The 19,330-nt window shown below is 36.1% G+C and overlaps 1 long non-coding RNA gene across 3 annotated transcripts in view; it reads left to right on the forward strand.

The window, feature by feature from the left end:
• LOC106029931 (uncharacterized) overlaps positions 1 to 19,330 on the forward strand; it is a 131,809-nt gene that overhangs the window by 3,087 nt on the left and 109,392 nt on the right. For all 3 annotated transcript variants that reach the window (XR_001203415.3, XR_001203414.3, XR_010832377.1), the window contains exon 2: positions 3,865 to 3,916. This is a non-coding gene — a long non-coding RNA (uncharacterized lncRNA). The remainder of the gene's footprint in view (positions 1 to 3,864; positions 3,917 to 19,330) is intronic.

Raw genomic sequence — 19,330 nt, forward strand, 5'->3', positions numbered from 1 at the left:
GCACAGGGAATGCATGTACACTGGGGCGTACAAGAGCTGACTTCATCCTTGTAAGGGAATAACAGTGTCAGAAGCAGCACACTTGTCTGGTTGGTTTGTTTGTTTGTTTAGCTTTGAACTATGTTTGGTAGTCAAACATTGAAAAAATAATAGAGGAATGGTAGTTTTTTAAACTGCAGCCTTTTACCCTGGACTGAAGCTCTGTACATAAGGATTTGGCAGACCTGTATACAGGGAAATGGTTTCTTCTGTCATACTTGGCGAGCACTCAAAATGGTTAGAAGTGCTTAGGATGACCTCTGTGACATCCACAACAGCTTGTGAAATGCCTGCACAATTCTTTGCTGCATACAGAGTAATAAGTGGCTTTGTCACAATGAATAAAATTTTACAAGAATATGGGTTAGAGACAGTAAATAAGAGTGAGATTACTTTTTTCAGCATTCTCAACATTTCACAATCAGCTGCAGAAGGCTGTTAGAGGTTTGAAAGAGGTTTCATTAATCATGAAGCATATGATTAATGAAGACCTGCAAACAAAACTATTTTCATCTCTCCCAGAACATAGACCTGCCCATTAAATCATGACAAGTATAAACCCAGCATCATTTGGGGTGAGAAGAATGGTAGCAAGGTATTTGGATATAATCCATCCCAGTTTAGGAGGTAAAGAATATTAAGAAAGCAAACAATTCCTACTGTATGCCATAACTCCCCCCCAAAAAAATGGAGCCAAAAGGTGTTGTTTATATTGAAAGTTTCAGTATTCAGCAGTCAATACACACTTCATATACAGTCCTACAGGAAACTGGACTTTTGTCTTTTTATGTCTATTTAAAGTGATGGCTGAGTTGTGAGAACTATCTACAAACCATCTGGAGAAGATAAGGCCAAGAAAAAATCAGTCTTGCTGGAAATGCTTGTGTTGGGGGTGTCTATGGAAAATTTTTATGAGGCAACAGAGAAGTGGGTTTGTGTCCCTGGCAATTGCAAAGGTGCTACTCTGTGATAGACAGATTATTTAAATAACTGTGTAGAAGACTGTAAATTGAAGACTGAAAATCAAGAGAAAGGTGGTATGTAAAGTGGACATACTGTGTTGTTTTTTTTCTGGATTGCTGTGGGATGGAACAATGTTCAACCCATTTCTTATTTTTTTCTTTATGCAGTGGGAGTTTTTCCACTTGTTTGTGACACAATAAAAATACATTTTACATTTCCTTTAGTACTTAAGACATTCTTGTAGTTGAACTGAAACATTCCTTTACAAAATGCTCTGTAACTGGCACAATGCTTTTTACCAGTCACAGGTAGCAAGAGCTCAGAAATTGACTATTTCTGTCACTTCGGTGGCTATGTCTGTGTTAGGAAGTAGCACAGACTGGTAGGAACAAATCGGAGGCCTAAACAGGCAACACAATGTTTTTGTCAGATCCCCCCCTCCCCTTTGGATAGCTCCAGTTTAGGCCCATGGATTGAATGAGTATTTGCAGCTGAAGTGTTTTAGGCATGTTCCTGCTCTGCAGTTTGTCATATGAAAGAATTCAGTTCCAGTGTGCTAAGAGCATGGGGCAAACCAAAGCCCCCAAGCGGGGATAACAAGAGAGTTTTGCTTTAAAAGCATGCTCCTCATCTAAACTTAAACATGCATCACCTAGATGCATGTCATCTTTTTTTTCTTTTTTTTTTCTTTTTTTTTTTTTCTTTGTGGCAAAACTTAACCCACAGTATGAAAAGAAAACGTCAGAAAGCTGGAGGAGAGTGAAATGAGATTGAAGAAGGTGAGGTCCTCCACATTACTACTCATGGCATGCCCAAAGCACTGCGTATATACAATATGTTCTATGGAGAGCCTGAGGGACCTGTAAACTGCTAGATAAAACCCATTCAGTGAATATTTTGATCCTCACAAGAATGTCACTTGGGAAAGGCACATTTTTTACAAGGAACCAGCTGCCAGATGAGACCATTGACCATTGTTAAGATCTTTAAAATAAAGCCAAGTAATGTGAATTGGAGCAGTTAACAGATGGATGAATTACTTGTGATATAAGTGATAACCAAGTCAAAGCAAGGTGAGAAAAGGACTTGACATTGCAAAGAACAGCGGATATTTGCAGGGCTAGTAAAGACTGCTTCCCAAATAAAAGTGTTAGCTAGTGGTGAAGGAACCGGAGTGCATCTAATTAAAAATGCATACCAAAGCATAAAGAGAAAATACAAGGGTAAACAAATGGCAGAGACCAGACTTGTTTTCAATAAATGTAAAATCAATCACAACATGGTGAAAAGGTCCCACACAAGAGGTTCAGTGTCCTGTATACAATGAAAGCAGCCATTTTGCAGAAAATAGATTGCTCTCAACTCAACTTGTGAAGATACGCTACAGAAAAGCTGTTCAAGATTGTGCTGCTGGAAAACATAACAATGGTGACACCAGTGAAAGTAGCTATAATGCCTTATTAAAGGGATAGTACGGATGGTGCTGTTCTATAAAAATAGATTTTCTGCTCAGCCAGAACTTTTTCCTTTGAAACTGCATCACAAACACAGATGCAATTTATAGATTTTGGAAATTATCTGATGACACAAAAGTAATAAAGAATTTTTACGTAGATTCACTCCACAGTGCTCTCTGTAAATTAATTAAATCTGTGGAGATTGCACTAATAATCACAGTGGTGTAGCAGAGAATAAGGTAGTTGCAGAGTCTTGATGCCTGTACAGAATAAGGTTCTGTTTGTTGTGATTTACGTTGTTACTTAGGAAGTGAACGAACACGTGTTTCAATTTAAATATTAATTGGATCAAAATAATGTATCAAACTTATACATGAAACTCTTGATTCCCTAATTGTTTTCATCTTCAGAGTTATGCAAGTTATTGATGAGATCATGTTTTTCATATCTTTTCTCTTTAGGATGGTTTCAGTTAACTTGCAGTACACCGAGATACACCCGATGGCATTTTTCCTCATTCGTTGCCCTGGCTCTTTCTTCTTTGTCCTCTTTACAGGACTCTGTATGGGTCCTCTTTATTGTGTTTGGAAATTTTCTGAGAAAATGAAAATTATGAATAGCTAGCTAGATAAATGCCAGTATTTCTCCTCCTTATTTCATTTAGAAAATAGTCATTTTATTGATTAAATGTATACATTACACCTCAGCCAGTTCAGCTTTTTGTAGTATGGGTCACTGGCAGAAGGAAAAGGTAAATAACACAATTGTTTCTTGACTAAGCACAACTTGTACTGTTGTCATCATGTCTTTGATGTGTCAATCATAATAAATACACTAGAAGTATGTAGAAAGGGCTTGTTTCATTCTTTCTTGTCATACCCGAATTGGCAGTAATAAGGTTTTTCAGGATTTTATTTTTCCGATTAGGCATACTCCTTACAAGGATCGTTAGAAATGTAATTTGGATAGGCAGATTACTTTACAGCTGACAATAAGCTATTCAGGTGAGGCAAGATGTTTATTTTAGTTATACTGGCTGTCTGCCATAAATAAATACAGTAGCAATTTATCTCATCTCACTAGCTATCTCGATTCCGTTGATTAAAGGCTATAAACTGTCTTTAATTATAAGTTGTAACAGTTGGTATTTGGAGACCTAAATATTTGGGACCATGTGGTGGAAGTTTGAATCTTCATTGTAGAAATGATCTGAAGAAACTCTCTTACTACTGTCTAGATTTCTAATTTTGACCCTTTTTTTTTTTTATTTCTTTTTTAATTCATATGCGTCCAGATTTTCTTCTGCTTTTAGGAAGCACTTTTTTTGTTTGTTTGTTTGTTTTACTTTATTTTATTTTTTTTTAGATTGAATTACTAAACACATTTTTGTAATATCTTATTCCAGGTCTGAAGCACAGTCCAAGCACCAACTGAACCTAAACCTTTTCTCTCCAAAGGTAGGACATGAAATTTTTTATCTATTTCAGACATTTATTGCTAAGATAAACAAACTGTAAGATATTTTTATGCTCTGCAAAGAAGGTAGATGCAAATATTATATTTGTACATAGTAAATTTTTATACAAAGATTTGCATATCTGTCTTTTGGTTTCCTAAGGACTAATGATACAACTCTCAGTATCAGGTATTTCTGGCATCTTTGATCTGTTTGGTGAATAGTTTATGTTGAAAAAAAAGTTAATTTAAATTCAATTTAAATTGTATTTTATTTCAAATTTAGTTATTCTGGTAAACAGAGTAAACACGACTCCATTGTTTATTCTTTCTGTTGAGGTGTTAACCATGACAGTACTGCCTAGATTATTTTATTTTGTTTAACTGATAAAAGTGAGACTAAATCTAGGTAAGTGCAGTATCACACAGATAAGCAGAATGTTTGTAGTGAAAGTAAATATGAAAGCTTTGTTCTAATTAAATAAAGATACTGAAACCAAATCATTAAATACAATTAATTTTTAAATACAATTAATATTTAACATTAATTATGTTAAATATATTTTTTGAGACTTTTTAAGACAATGTATTTGAATTTACATTGTATGAAAATGTCTTAAATTTTTTTGCGACTACCAACTTGTCTATCTGCCTGATTAAACCAATGTAACTCGTGGAGTAGCCCAGAGAACTTCATGGTTAGCTGTAAAGGACTAGTTATTGAAGTTCAAGAAAAGACTTCTGTATCTCCTATCTGGTTTTGTTAATATTCAAATTGGTTTGATACTCACCAAAACCTTAAAATACGTCTTTGGCTCTTGTTTTAGTTCAGCAAACTATTTATATCAGTTTAAGGTAGTACCTTTTAACCTGTTTTGACTTGTGGAGTCTTGAAAAAATGCAGTCGACTCCTTGATATATGTTGTTGCTTGACTGACATATTGGTACTGACATCTATGAACTTGCTGTTCTTAATTGCCTTATACAGACTGCTTTAGAAGTCCTATCTAAGAATTAGTCTTACAGGCACTTCTATGCTTAGCCTGCAGATCGCAAATTTGGATCAGTGATTTTAAAATGCTTTGGAGTCTTTAAGTAGTTTTCATGTACAGGTCATGAAATTGCAATGTTCAAAGTAATTGATATATAGCATATAATCCATATGGCCTGTGTGCAACAGGGAATTTTGGTGGTATAAATGCAATTGTGAAATATCTGAAAAATATTTTCCTTACAGTAACTATACTCCTTAGAAACTGCCCTATGACATCAGAGCCTTATAATTGTATTTTTGTGTATTTTAGGAACTTTGGGGTTTTGAGTAGTGTTTGTGTATTTAAAATTCCCGCTGCTTTGGCCTTTTTTTAATACCCTTCTCAGCATTTTTCCAACAAACTACTATAATTATTTGCTCCTTTTATTTTAGTTTTATATTCAGTAATGAGAAGTTTCCCTTCTCCACATGACGAGGATATAGAAATAAATTAAATGACAGATTTCCAAGTTACCTGAAAAATAAATTCAAGCAAGAGCAATAATCGCATCTAGCTAACAATTACCCTTTGTGTTCAATACCCTTCTCTCACTGTTTTCAGCAATTGTGGATAGCCTCTAAATAATCACCAATCCATTGTCGCATGTTTCTTTATGGGCACAGATGCTTACAGCGTCTATTGACTGGCTGTAAATAACATCATTTTTAATTAGAAATGCACTGATGTAAAATTACCTGCTCATCTTAGCTCCATCTTTCAGGTAACTGGAGCTGCTAATTACTTTCAAAAACCCAGGTCAAATGCTCACTATCTGAATTCATTAACTCAGCAAAATATGTCTATCTCTGTGAAAAATAGGGAAACTTTACAAATATTTTTAGGGGTCAAATTTTGCACTCTACTATACCTATTGACTTTGTGTGTTCCTGGTAATCTAGGATTTTATGATAGAAGTAATACATAAATAACTGTTATTTCTCAAATGAGTGGTTGTTAAATTATCTTAAATTAGCTCTTTTTTTTTTCTTATATGAAAGACACCAAAATGTATTCTTAATGGTACAAGAAATGTCAAAGCCAGCTCATTGAGATTTTCTCCATACATTCTTTTCGGTTTGTTTCTCAAGTGTGTAAGAGAAAAATGATCCCTAGTACCAACCATCACATGTAAACTACCAAAAAATCTTTTTAAACAATTATCAAAGTTGAGTATAGAGACCAAGTCTTCTGACCCTCTGCAAGAGAGATGTTTTTAAATAAATGTTTTCAAGTTTCAATTATTGAAAAAGCTATTTGAAGCTGTCATAAATTTGCATCTAGCTGACAGTAAGCATGTTGTCTAGTCTAGATCTGTATGTTATGTAAAATATATTGTTATATACACAAATACTTAAGTAACAAAGAATTTTTTAAATGCAAACTGTATTGTCTAGAAAGATAAGATTAGACTGCCTGCCCTGTGAGAACTAATCATGCTTCCAATTATTTGAAAGTACCCTTGATATTGCAGTTAGTTTTCAAACAGCCGCTAAATGTATAGTTGGTGAGCTATTTACAATATTAATGTGGTTTAGGTCATTTGGTTTGGATAGTAGTTCTTTCAGCTCTTCCTGATCTCTTCCAGCTCTTTCTTTCATTTCCTGAACATTTGTTAAGTTTTCTTCATTACTTACCAGTAAAATTCTAGCTAATCTTGATACTAATTTAAAATTAGCTCCAGATATGTATGTGTATTTATATATAAGACTGATGTGGATTATATCAATGTCATGAAAGAGGTAGAATTAGGTTTTTCTTGTTTATGCTATGTTATAATATAGGTAAGTTTTGTTCCCCGTTGCTTCTAGAATTATATTTTACTATACAAATTGGGAAAAAAAAACTAATAATATCAAGTCTTTCTTATGACAGAGGAAGCAGCTATCCCTCACATATTTTGAATGAAGTGGTATTTTTAAGGAGGAAGAATCCACTCTGCCTAAATTTGGGCATACAGCATCTATTGCCTTTTGAGGTATTTGTCATTTTGCCAGTTGAATAAGAAGGGTGTTGGGCTTTTTCTTCTTTTCTTTTTTTTACTTTTTTTTACTTTTTTTTTCTTTTTTTTTTTCCTTTTTTTTCTGTAGAAGAAGCTAGGAATGCTAAATATGCTATTTCATGAGGCTTACTAAAGAATGCTGGTTTTATTTAATTTTACAGTGACTGATGCCAGTAGGAGGGGAAGGCATGTATTATTATGTAGCGTTGCATAAATTTATTTCATCTTTGCATAGAGTATATATTTATATTTCTTTAGAAAAAAATGGTTAAGATAGGTCGTCAAACACAGGGAAATACTGTGAATGTACTGTCATTCCCTTGTAAGAATTACAAAGATATTCTATATGACTCAAGCCATCCTGTCATAAACTCTTCTAAAATGTCCACAGACTAAGACCAGTATTTGGCTATATATTGGCTATATTTATTCTATATTGGTCTTTAAAGCTCAGAAATTACAGAGTGACATTATCAGCTCAGTTGACAGTCGTTTTATTTCAGACAAGAACTGCCACTACCTTTAAGAACAGCTTATAGCAGAGGTCTTGACTACAAATAGTCATCAAAACTCAATGGTATTCTGTATAATAGCTGAATGATAAATTCTCCTTTACTTAATTCTTTACCTAATTCATGATATGGCATTCAATGAGAACCCCAATACTATGATCTACTAACAGCAAGAAGATCTTTTTGGATACAATATTTTACATTTTGTACATTAAACTATCACAGGTAATGGCTATTGAACAGCTGTATCTCAGACAGACAAAAGAATTCCTCTGTAGTGTAGTATGTAAAAGAGTGATGAAGTTAATAGTTGATTCAGATGAAAAAAGTTAGATTGCAAGATCATTATTATTTATTACCATTGATATTAAATATCTATCCAAGCTGCATGCATTTATTCTGCAAATGTTGGTGGAAAATAAGGCCATGCATATTCCTACAACAAAGCTGTTCATTGTATAATTTAGTTTTCAGCTGAGTCTGAACTTACTGCAGGTGAAAATAAGATGATCCAGATCTGTCAGCACTGATATACATGTAGGTGGTTCCATTATTATAATTTGTGAAATGCTCACAAGCTGTCTTTGTGAGGGTGCTTATATAGAGTAATGTATTAAAAAGAAGCAAGATGTTCTACCTTATGACGGCATTGCAGTTGTGCAGTTTGTGTAAAGCAATCAAATGTTTCTAAAATACATATGGAAAGTTTTTTGAGCAGGAAAATTGAGTGTTATTATTGTGTGATTTTGTGTGTAAGGTAATATTGCATACTTTAAGAAGGAATTTCCTGCTTTTTATGTGACAGATATGCCTCAGCTAAATGGGAACGATAAGTATTTATCAAGTGGATGCTCTTTTCATGAGCTATGAGTTACTATAAGAATAACACTGTTGTTCTTACGTGGAATGTTAGTGTTGCAGAACTGTCCCTCTTTCTTGAATATAGAGTTGTTGTGCTAGTATCAGTAGGTCTTCTGGACTTTTTTTCACTGTTTCAAGAAGACCACTCAGCTTCTTCCAATCTTTTCTTAAATTTTCCTTGTAGCTCTTAATTAAATTAAATTTTCAGTGATGAGCATGAACAGTAGGTTTAATATTTGGTAGAAACATTCTGCAACTCTGATTAAAATAAATGGTCAAACAAAATAAAACACATACTTCAAATATCTACCTTTGATAAGCTTATTTAAAAAAAAAAAGCTTTTAATTATAATATGACAATATAACCAGATGCAATCCATTACTTTACAAGCTGAATTTCAGTTTCCCCCTCACCCCTTCCCTTCATTCCCTCTCTGTTATAGTAGTAAAACAAAGTTTATATGAAGAGGTCATTCATTTTATTAAGACTGGCTAATATACCCAGAAAATAAAGGACAAGGTATGGGACTCACGGTCTCTTCATAGAGTCATTCTGTCTCATTTACTTTCAGTGAAGCAAAAAGAAATAAAATGTTTCTGAAATTACACGGATTTAAGCTTGCACCCTTGTAACTGCATGGATATGCCATTTTGGAGCTCTTCTTGGGGTGTTTGGTCCACATGTGAATCCATGCTTGGGTTTGAATACAGAAATTAGCCAGCTACATAAGCCGGTAAATTCGTTATGAAAATAGGATGAGTTCATAGTCACTTAAAATGTGACAATCCCATGAGTGCTTAACAATATTCAATACTTTACTCACATGATTACAGATGCCTTTGGGTGAAAAGGGCTTTCCTAATCTGTAATAAGTTGCTTGATGAGCACCTAAATGAGCAAGAAATTCTTCATTATGTGAAATTAAAGGCAAAGTATATAAGACCTATCCTTGAAAACAAAATTCCTGCACTGAAGTGTAATTGACAATGTAAAAAAATAAAGTATTGATAAACAGCTTCTAATTCTGTCACTATTTTTTATCTACCTGAAATGTGAATGTTGGATCCATCAAAGTTTCAAATAAATAGCAGCTCTGCTTTTCTCCTTTTTAGTTCTGGCCAGTGTGCCATTTTTGAAATATTCAAACAAAGAAACCACAAACCGCTAGTCACACCACAATACCAGCTTGTGTTTACATTTTCAGCTCTCCAGATCATGATCCTATTGAGCGCACATAGAGCGAGTGCGTGTACACGCGCCCATCCACCATCAGGAGAAACGAAACTGTAAACACAAGCTGGTATTTTGGTGGGGGCACACTAATATGGCGGTTGGTGGGGTCGGAAGGTGGAGGGTGAATTATGGATCCAGAATTTCCTTGTATTTTTCTCTTTAAGTCAGACTGCTTGCACAGTAACTGCTTTTCAAACTGAAATGTTCAGTTGTTTTAGAACAGTAGGGCCTAGTTTTGTTAATTTTAAACTGTATATTCAGACTTGAACGGAGATGGATGAAAGCACTGATACTTGACTTACTTAAACTAGGCAATGAAATACAAACTATACTATGGGACATTCTGCTTGCCTGAGTGTGTGGTCGGCAGGAATGTTCTCACAGTCTTTACCATTTTTTGATTCTTTGGTGAACCGACTAGCAAATTATCTCGTTTAGTATTAAACCAAACGCTAAAGAAATCATAAAAAAATAATAATATGGTGAGAGAAAAATGGCTCTCTTTAAACTTGTAGAATCTGAGATTTATATTTGAATGTTAACTGTTCAGGTACGAAACACCTGATGGGCAGACTGAAGAGATGAGATGTATTTAATTAGGTATCTCTGAGATCTTCTCAATGTCATCTCTTGCTTAATTTAAATATGTCTGCAAGTCTCTAGTCTTTTTTTTTTTTCCTTAATCAATGAAATTGTATTCTTGAACTAAAGTTAGAGTACCTGAACAAATCTTTTATCAGGAGAAGACTTGGTTTTGCTGCTTACAGATAAGATGTTGCCATGAATCTTTATGGGAATCTCGTCATGAAGATACTTTTCCTACTGTAGGACGTTAATAAGGTCTTCTTCTGGCCATTTGTAACCATTTTATCCTGCCTTCTCCAAGGAGGAGGAGAAAGAGCAATATTGTGGAAAGAATATTGCTGCTTTGAGAGGACACAACTTTTTAATGCATAATAAAGCCATGGCTTTAAGAAACAAAACAGAGATATGTGACAAAAGGAAGGCTGTTGTCTTCAGAAGGAAAATAGTTTCCCTCCAAAATCTAACTAGTCTGGTAGCTTCTCCTATCCTGAGAGCAGCATGGCCTAATTTTCAGTCCTGCTATCATGTTGCCGTGTTGTGTTAACAATGGCATTTCTGAGCTCACTCGTCTAAAAGCTATATGCCGTTCTTAATTCCTTAGTATATATTTTAAAGGACTATGAAAGAAATCAGATTATACATAGTAAAACAGCTATTTTTAAAACTAATTTAAAAAATCAAAAATACTAAAATGTAACCAATCTTTTCCTCAAAAACAGTAAACACGTATTATTATTGACAAGTTTGATTACTTAGCACATAATGCCTGTATTTATGTTTTTTTATTTTTTTTTAACTTTTGTATGTTAAAGGTAGCACGGAACTCAAAAAAATCATAAGCTTTGTTGTAAACTCTCTATACATAACATCTTAGTTCCTAGTACATGTCTGATTAAATGGAGTGAAGAAGGCTATTTACCTGCTCTTAAAGGACTTGTGAAATTCGGCAGGTGTGTATTTTGAATATTTGGGATTACTAACAAGAAGAGATTAAATATAGTAAAAGTTTATCTTTATAATTATAGTGATCCTTTTGGACCACTAATATTCAGTTAATTCAGCAACTAGGTCTGAAAAGTACCACAAGGCTTTAAAAAAATTAAGAACAGCATGGTTAGCATAATTAAGTATAAAACAAAGATATTATCATCTACATCTTTAGATAGACAGTAGATTTTACCAGAGAGATTACAGAGAGTGCCCCAAAGGGATACATTTTTCTTCTTATTACTGTCATATTTGTGCTGCTAAATCAGTGAGTTTTTTACAGGTAAGCTTTAAGTTATTTCTGGGAAAGTCATGTTTGACTTGATTTAGCAGAAGCTGAGATTCTCAATATAATCCATCACACATTACTGGGAAATTGTGAGAGTTAGCAAACTACTGAAAGCTTAGTGAAATAAAACTGTTGTAGAATGAATTGGTTTAGGGGCATGAGAGGTCCCATTTCACACTCTTATCTAAATAAATGTCTGATAATATTTTGTTTTAGCAAGTTTCTGTCTTTTTTTTTTTTTTAATTTATTTAGATCTTTCTCACTCTGTTAGGAAACAAATGTGCCTCATTTTAGGGGTGATTTCAGCATTCTATCCATCAAGACTTGTTACTTATTTCTCTGGACCTTTCGTCTCATTCTGATCTCTCTATTAATGGTCAAGGATCCCACTGAACAGCAGGAAGGAGCTAACCTTTTGAAGAATTATCTAGCCTAAAGACAGAAAGTTTCTGCTCTGGTAGGGCAGAGGAATAGCGATCCACCTAGCAAACCATCAGTACTACAAGAAGATGGAGTTGTAAGAGAGACCTGTTCAGGGCTTTTCCCAGACCTTAAGAAAAAAGTAGTTAGCAAGAAATGATGACCACAAATCTTATTAATGTTTTTGCTGTATGTGTGTTTTCTACTAGTAGCTTTAAAGTGCCATTTTTCTATGAGATCTTGTCCATCCAAACCATAATCTTTTCATTTGTGGCTTCAGAATTTTTTTCTTACATGTTTCTCATGGAGTTATTATAGCATCATACAAATGAATGTTACTCAAACCAGTGAAAGGAGTTTAGCTCCAGCAGTAGCTCCAGCAGCATAGCTATTAGTCATATAAAGCTACAACCCTGTTTTTAATACAAATTCCTATTTACATACAGAGCAGAACAAAATAAAATTGGAAATATTGTACATCTAAATGCTACAGCTGATGGAACTGGCAGAGGTTAGTCACTATTTAATTCCAGTTAAAAATGCCTTGACAATACAAGACAAAAAAAAAAACAGCCTAATACTAAACTAATATGAACAAAATTCCTAGTCTGCTATGCAATTGAATGATTGGTGTGAAGAAGAACAATGTAGCCAAATCCCACCTGTATACACTTTTGCCTTCTGCCTACTTTTGCCTACTATGATAATTTTGTTTTGTTTATTAGTAGAAATAATTACTAGTGTAACTGAGAAACTGTGGATTGTCTCGTATTTACTACGTAGGTATTGCATATGTTTTTATGCAGTATATACAAAAATATGTTTTGAAGTCATATGTCCTTACATAATTTCAGATTCTACGTTCAAATTTAGAAGTAGTAGTTAAAATATTCACAGACTATACAGTAAATAGTTTAATTACCTATAGAATCCTGTTTTTAACATGCAATAAAAACCCAACAGAAGATTGCATTCAGAATTATTTAAATAGAAAATTTCTTCCACAAGAGATATTAAGAGGCATTTCAAATATTTCCAAGTAGCGTGATGCATATTTGCATATAGCAAACAGCAGAGCACTTTGAAAAATGCATTGCATTGAATTTGCAAGTAAATATTTTAAAAATATTTTTTCAAGGGCCAGATTAAATCTTACATTGGTAGAAGTCAGTTCAGCATTAAGTATAGTTAACTAGTAGACTCACACGTATGCCAAGTGGCTGAAAACACGTTAGGTGTAATAAGTTACTATTATTATTACTGTAATTGATTTTGTATCTTTTTTCTTGGGAAAGGGGTATGAAATGACTTGCCTTATGTTTGTTTTGAGGAAGTTCCTTCAGAATTAGATCTTATTTACAGTAAATCTAAGGCTGTGGTTCCACTGAAGCCGAAGCCAATCTAAATGTTGATTGCTGCAAACCCTACTTTTGGCCATATGTTACCACTGCTTTCCCTTGAGCTTTCTTTGCTGTGCTCTTCTTCAGCATTTGTACTGGCACCTTCATTCATCTGACTTTAAAGTAAATATCTTGCAACTCAGTGGCCTGCTACTAACCCAGAAAAGTACATTTTGTAAGACTGGTTTTCTCTCCTGTGGGGTCAGCTCAATACCTATGATGGGGCGGCATGCGACCAGTTTGGGGAACAAAAAAGAAGCAGGGTAATCTCTTTGAATATGGGCCCGTTTATAGACCAGCCTAGCCTAGCTGTATTGTCAGGCTGCAGCTATGCCATGAAACAGCTCACCTCTGTGGGAAGGTGGGGGGTGGCATCATCCAAACACTACTGCTGATGCAAGGGAGTAGGCAGAAACACTTGGCTGTGAGCACACTAGCAGCTCTGATGTGGAGCAGTTCACAGTGTCATGGAACTGCAGCTGTAACTAATGAAATTAGAGATGTGGCTATATGTTGCTCAGGAATTGTTAGAAAATGTTAGTTTTTAATTTAAAACCATTTCACGTTTATATTTAAACAGAAATAGTGTAGTAAGGGGTTAAATGACTACTTGTGTTGTTTTAGGGTGGCATACTGGAATGGTTTGAAATTAGTCTAACATCATTCAGTTATTCAATTATTGTACAATAATTGTTGTATAATTATTATAGTTAATATTTTTAAAATAGTAAGAGTGGGATTTTGAACCTGATTTCTTTGCCATCCATGGAAATTCTGTTTCTTAGTGCAGGATTTGACATTCTGTCAAGTTCCCTAAAACTCACAAGTGACAGCATCTTAGTGCTAAATTGGTCACTCAGCTATGTGTTATAGCAGTAGACCCCAGCAGATTTTAAACATTTAGATCTCTCTGTTATCAAGGCTTTCTTCTCATTAAAGAATGTCCTATTACTGCACCCAAGACTACCAGTACTTCTAGATTTATGTACAAAGCTTTTTTAAAATATAATAAAGCGTTATTTCCAAAGAATTTACAAAAAGAGACTCAGTATCTTAAATTATGTCATACTAATGTGCAGTATTGCATCATCTTAATTATCTTGAAGCATTCTTTCTAAATAGTATTAATGAGGTTAATATCCATAAGAAGACAGATTTAGAATCTCATCGCTAAAACTGGTCAAATAATTCATAATGAATTATTCACCTTGTTTTTTTCATGAACTCTTAGTGAACAGATTGCGATTTTCTCAGAAGAATTAATTATTCAAAGTTATTCACCAAAAAACTTAATAATTCTTGGGCTCAGTTTCTTGGTGAGCAATATATCGTGAACATCTGACTGGCCCTAGTACTGCAGAACATACATAAGTGTTTTTTTTGTGTGTGTAGTTTTTTTTTTTATGTGTATGTGTGTATGTGGTTTCTTTTCTTTTCTTTTCTTTTTTTCTTTCTTTCTTTTTTTTTTTTTTTTTCCTATTTTGACCTTTCCCTATAAGTTCAGGTCTCTGAGATGAAATGTTTCTAAGACTTCTTTTTTCTCATATCATCTGGGAAACTGTCCCTTTAAATCTGACAGAGAAACACAGTAACAAGCCTGAAACTTATAGCATACTGTCTCTGCCGTTCCGTTACTAGGTATTGTGTGCTGTACTGTGCTTTTACTTAGTTTTCTATTTCTTACTGTTCAATAGATGACTCATTGTCAATGGATGATGTGCTTTTGTATGTTGAGTTATACATTCAAAATTTTCCTAGAACTATTACTGAAAATGTTCTGTGTAGGCGAATAATATTTTAGATTACTTATCTAAATAAAGTGATTTCATTTTAATGTGTATTAGTTATCTGTATAATATTCAGAACAAGATTATTTTTTTTCCGCTGTAGTAATGTATATCTATAGGCACATTGCTTTCTCCAGCTCTCAGATATGGAAGGTACCCATCTTCACTGCAATCTCTTCACTTTCTGCTAAAATTCTCCAATGGGACAGCTACAGTTGCTGGAAGCCATGGAGTAGCTAGGGTTACTATGGTTTTGCAAAGTTTTTTGGTTCCAGTTTATACGACTTTCCTGTACAGCTCTTTTGTTCTTTCTTGAGAAAAATCCAGTCCTGGAGCTGATTCCTTCTTGCTGAGGAGCAGCTCTGTCTTCCAAGGAGGCAGCATTCTGGGCAATCTCATGGTTCTTTATTTTTATTATTATTTCCAGAATTCCCCTTTTTTTTTTTTTTAAATTTTATAGCACTTTGATCTACAAAGTTCAAATCTTGTCCTTCAAATACAACAATGTAGTATCACCTTGTAGCATTGGAAGACTCCATAGTATTAAAATGCTTAAATTTTTTAACTAAAATGAAAGCAAGGAAGCAAAGTCTTTTACTTCTCTTTCCATGAATCAAATGGCAATAACCTACTCAGGTAGCCTGTTGGCACTGTAGCTCTTCTGTTACCATCATACTTAACTGACCTGTTTTCCACTTCGACCTTTGCTGTTCACAGTTTCTCTTTAGCAGCAAGTCAGGAGAAGGTACTTGTAAAAGTGCACCCAATTATCTTCTGCCCCAGTGCCTTGGTGTAAAAGTTGAAGGATTGCTTTCTACAACACAAAAATTGAGATTGGGTTGGTGGGCAAAGTTCTGAAATTCACCACAAGTGATTTGTCATTCTTTTCTGTTGTCTTAGGACCGTGGAAATATGTTGAGTAATGAAATAGTATGATACTCCAAGTGTAAAGCTGTTCAATGAGTGGTAAAATCCATTTATTAGATTTTCTGTATCTCACTATGTCCTTTACTTGTTCTTACTCCCATCCCCTCTGTATCCCAAGTAAATCTTACATCACCTCTACAACTTTTAAAACTTCCTGGACATCCTTTGTCCCTTCAATGAGACACCTCCAGAATATTTCTGTCTTTGGCTGGAGGCTATGGTTTGGGGTTCTGGCCTGCCAGATGATTAGAGACATCACGTGGTCAGACTGCCTCAGGAGCACATGGGGGTTTTTTTTTGGTCTACCAGATGCTGCCAAATAGAACAAATAATGGTTGCATTCTTTTTGCCTTTTCCTTAGAATTTACAAGCTTGTTCTTATACACATAAATTGGAAAAAAAAAAAAAAAAAGGCAGCAATATCCGTTTCTCAAACTTGGTTGAAACTTGCCAATAGATTTAAAAATTATTAGGAGACAGGACATAACCTAAACCCCTTTTTTCCTTGTTGCCTTTGGGGACAAGGGTGTTAAAAAAAATCACTTTTTTTTTCCTAAATGAGGATAAACAATGCCTTACAAATATCTAAGTAGTGTAGTACTCAGCAAATAAAGAGAATATTTATACTGTTTGCAGTTATATGTATATCTATATCTGATGCATGTGTTCCTCGGTAACACTTAGGTGGACACTATGCGCAAAGCAGAGAGCGAGGTGAGGCCCTAAAACTCCAGGTGCTGCAGAGCTTTGAGCACCGTGAGTGTTGCAATGCGTACTTCTAACCAAGTGGTGATGAAGGCCCAGATCCTTTTCTCCTAGATCACAAAAATAATCCTGGTGGTTTTGTTCTGAATTTTCCAGACACAGCTGATTTACGTTGAACTGTAAACATCCAGGTTGTTTTTGTAAGGTTGTGCCTTACGTTGTTTGAAATTTTGTGGTCAATGTCATTTAAGCCCATTCTTTAAACCGAGCTGCTGAAGGAGATATTTGTCATCATTAGGACAGCAGAAGAAAAAGTTGTGTGAATGCATTAAATTCTTTAATGGGAAACATATCAGATCCTACGATAGTTAATATAAACGCTGGGAAGCTGATGCGGGTCAATGATACAAACTTTTACACCGTCCTTTTAATCAACTGTAAGAATCCATATATGCTTGTGAAACACTGGGAAAAAAAATAAAAATAAAAAAATAAAAAAAAAGATGTTGAAGGAGTGTTTACAGCCTGGAAGAAGGCACCACAATAACCAGACGAGCGCGGCTTTGACTCCAGCTGACAATCAGACCGTGGGGGATCTGTTTAGATCCCAATGGCTCCAAGTCGCCTGCTGCGCAAAGGTGCGGCGCTGGAAGCGAGCCGCGAGGAGCTGCGTGCTGCGGCCGAACGCCCTGCCTTTGTACGGCTGAGCTGCGGGGCGCCGGCTGCGGGGCCGGTTTTGAGGCCGGGGCCAGGCTCCGGGGCGCTGGTCTGGGTGCCGCCACCTGGGGTTCCGCGGTCCGGGCTCCCGAGCTGCGATCGTGAGGCGCCGCCGCTCGCAGGCGCCGAGCCCGCGCTGCTCGGAGCCGCGACGCGAGGGGGGCGTGGGGGCCAGGGGCGCCACGGCCCAGGGCGCCGGCAGCGAGAGGGAACGACGCCGGGGAGAACGAGGGAGCGAGCGGGAGCGGGGAAGGCGGCCCCGGCCGGAGAGACGCCCCCGGCGAGCGGCAGCGCGGGCAGTGGCCGGCCTGAGGGCCGCCGCCGAGGGAGGGAGCCGCCCGGAGAGAGAGACGCCCGCTGCTCGTCCTAACCCCAGCCGGGCGGGGATTTTCCTCCTGAAAAGAGGAGTGTCGACAGTTCGCAGATTATCGAAAACATTAGCTAATCACCCCACGCCTGTCCTAGAGGAGGCAGACAGACAGACACTGTGGAAAGCGCTGGGGACGGGCTGGTGTGAAACGCAGTAGCCCTGGAAAGCCTTTCCAGCTCCAGCCTGCTAGTAAAGAAAAGGATCATGTGAGGCTCCTTTGAAAGCAAATGTTCTGACTAAAGCAAGCAACTGCATTAATTGGGAGGCTTGTATTCATACATGCTGGGCTAAATAAAGCAAGCTGGTTTGCTGCAGCAGGCTGGGGAAAATTTATAAAACTAATCCTTTCAATTACTTTGTCGGTGATTAGAGTATCCACAACAAATGCACGGTCCGAAGAGTTTTTGCACGGAGCATTTTTTTTTTTTTCAGGAACAGGACAAGCATCCTAAGCAAAAGAAAATAAACAAACAAATAAATCGGGGGGTGGGGAAGGAATGGCCACGATTGCCAAGCCTGGAAAGCCGAAGCTACAAGGTATCCCCTTTTTATGGCATTAAGTTAACTTTCCTGCTGGAGAGAAACTCGGCAGGACAACAAAGCTTTGATCTTTGTGTGAAGGAAGAAAGTAATGGAGTGATAGGCTCTCCAGAGGGTAATTATTCCTTGGCCGCTCAGACAAGAAGTTCCCTGTCACTGTTAAGGTTAATATTAAGGTAGCTCCGCTATACTTTCCCATATTAAAAAAAAAAAAATCCTCCCCAGAATGTTATACTATTAATTGCCAATTTGCATATGTGTGCAGCTGCTGTTTTGGCTCCGATCTTCCATCCGATAAGCTTGCTGGAGGTATCACAGAGCACTTGGCAGCTTTCCTATTTGAAAAGAAAGCCTTCCTAACTACAGAACAGCTGATAGTCTATCAGTGATAGACCCTGATGGCGTGAATTACAATTACACTACTTTTCACACTAAATCTGGGTGATAGCTACTTGGAAAGAAGTTTCATCATTTTTTACCACAAACTGGAAAAAGAATTACATGGTCATGCTGTGCTTTTAAAGGCAGTTTGGTTCACTTTTGTCTATTTAACACCTAATTCCGAGGAGTCCATAGGCATCTGGAGATCTGAACGTCGCGTAATGAATTCACTGTTTAGATGGGAGATTTTTTAAATCTACCTCAAATTACATTTATTAACAAGGCGAGCAGGAAGTGTTAGAGTTGTTAGACGCTTCATTTATTAAATAATTTGTGGGTATTTTCAGTTGTCATATCCAGAGTCATGGGGGTTTACTTATTTTTTAATTAGCAATTCCAAAACAATGCTACTGCAATTTAACAATTCATCACGTAATCTGGGGCTGTTCAGTTCAGCCACTAATGCTAGATAATTCAGATTGTTATTTTGATCTGTTTATAACTCATTTTGTTGTGATAAGAGAACTGCTGCCTTGAAATTAAGTGGCACGATTTTCTATGGACCTTGTTGCGACCTGGAAGCTCACTATATAGTCTTTGTCTACCTATTTCTTAACATTAAACCTGGTATTCCAAAGCAATAGTAATTTTTTTAAAAATCACTTTT

Source organism: Anser cygnoides, chromosome 6 (assembly GCF_040182565.1).
Source record: "Anser cygnoides isolate HZ-2024a breed goose chromosome 6, Taihu_goose_T2T_genome, whole genome shotgun sequence".
Lineage (NCBI taxonomy): Eukaryota > Metazoa > Chordata > Aves > Anseriformes > Anatidae > Anser > Anser cygnoides.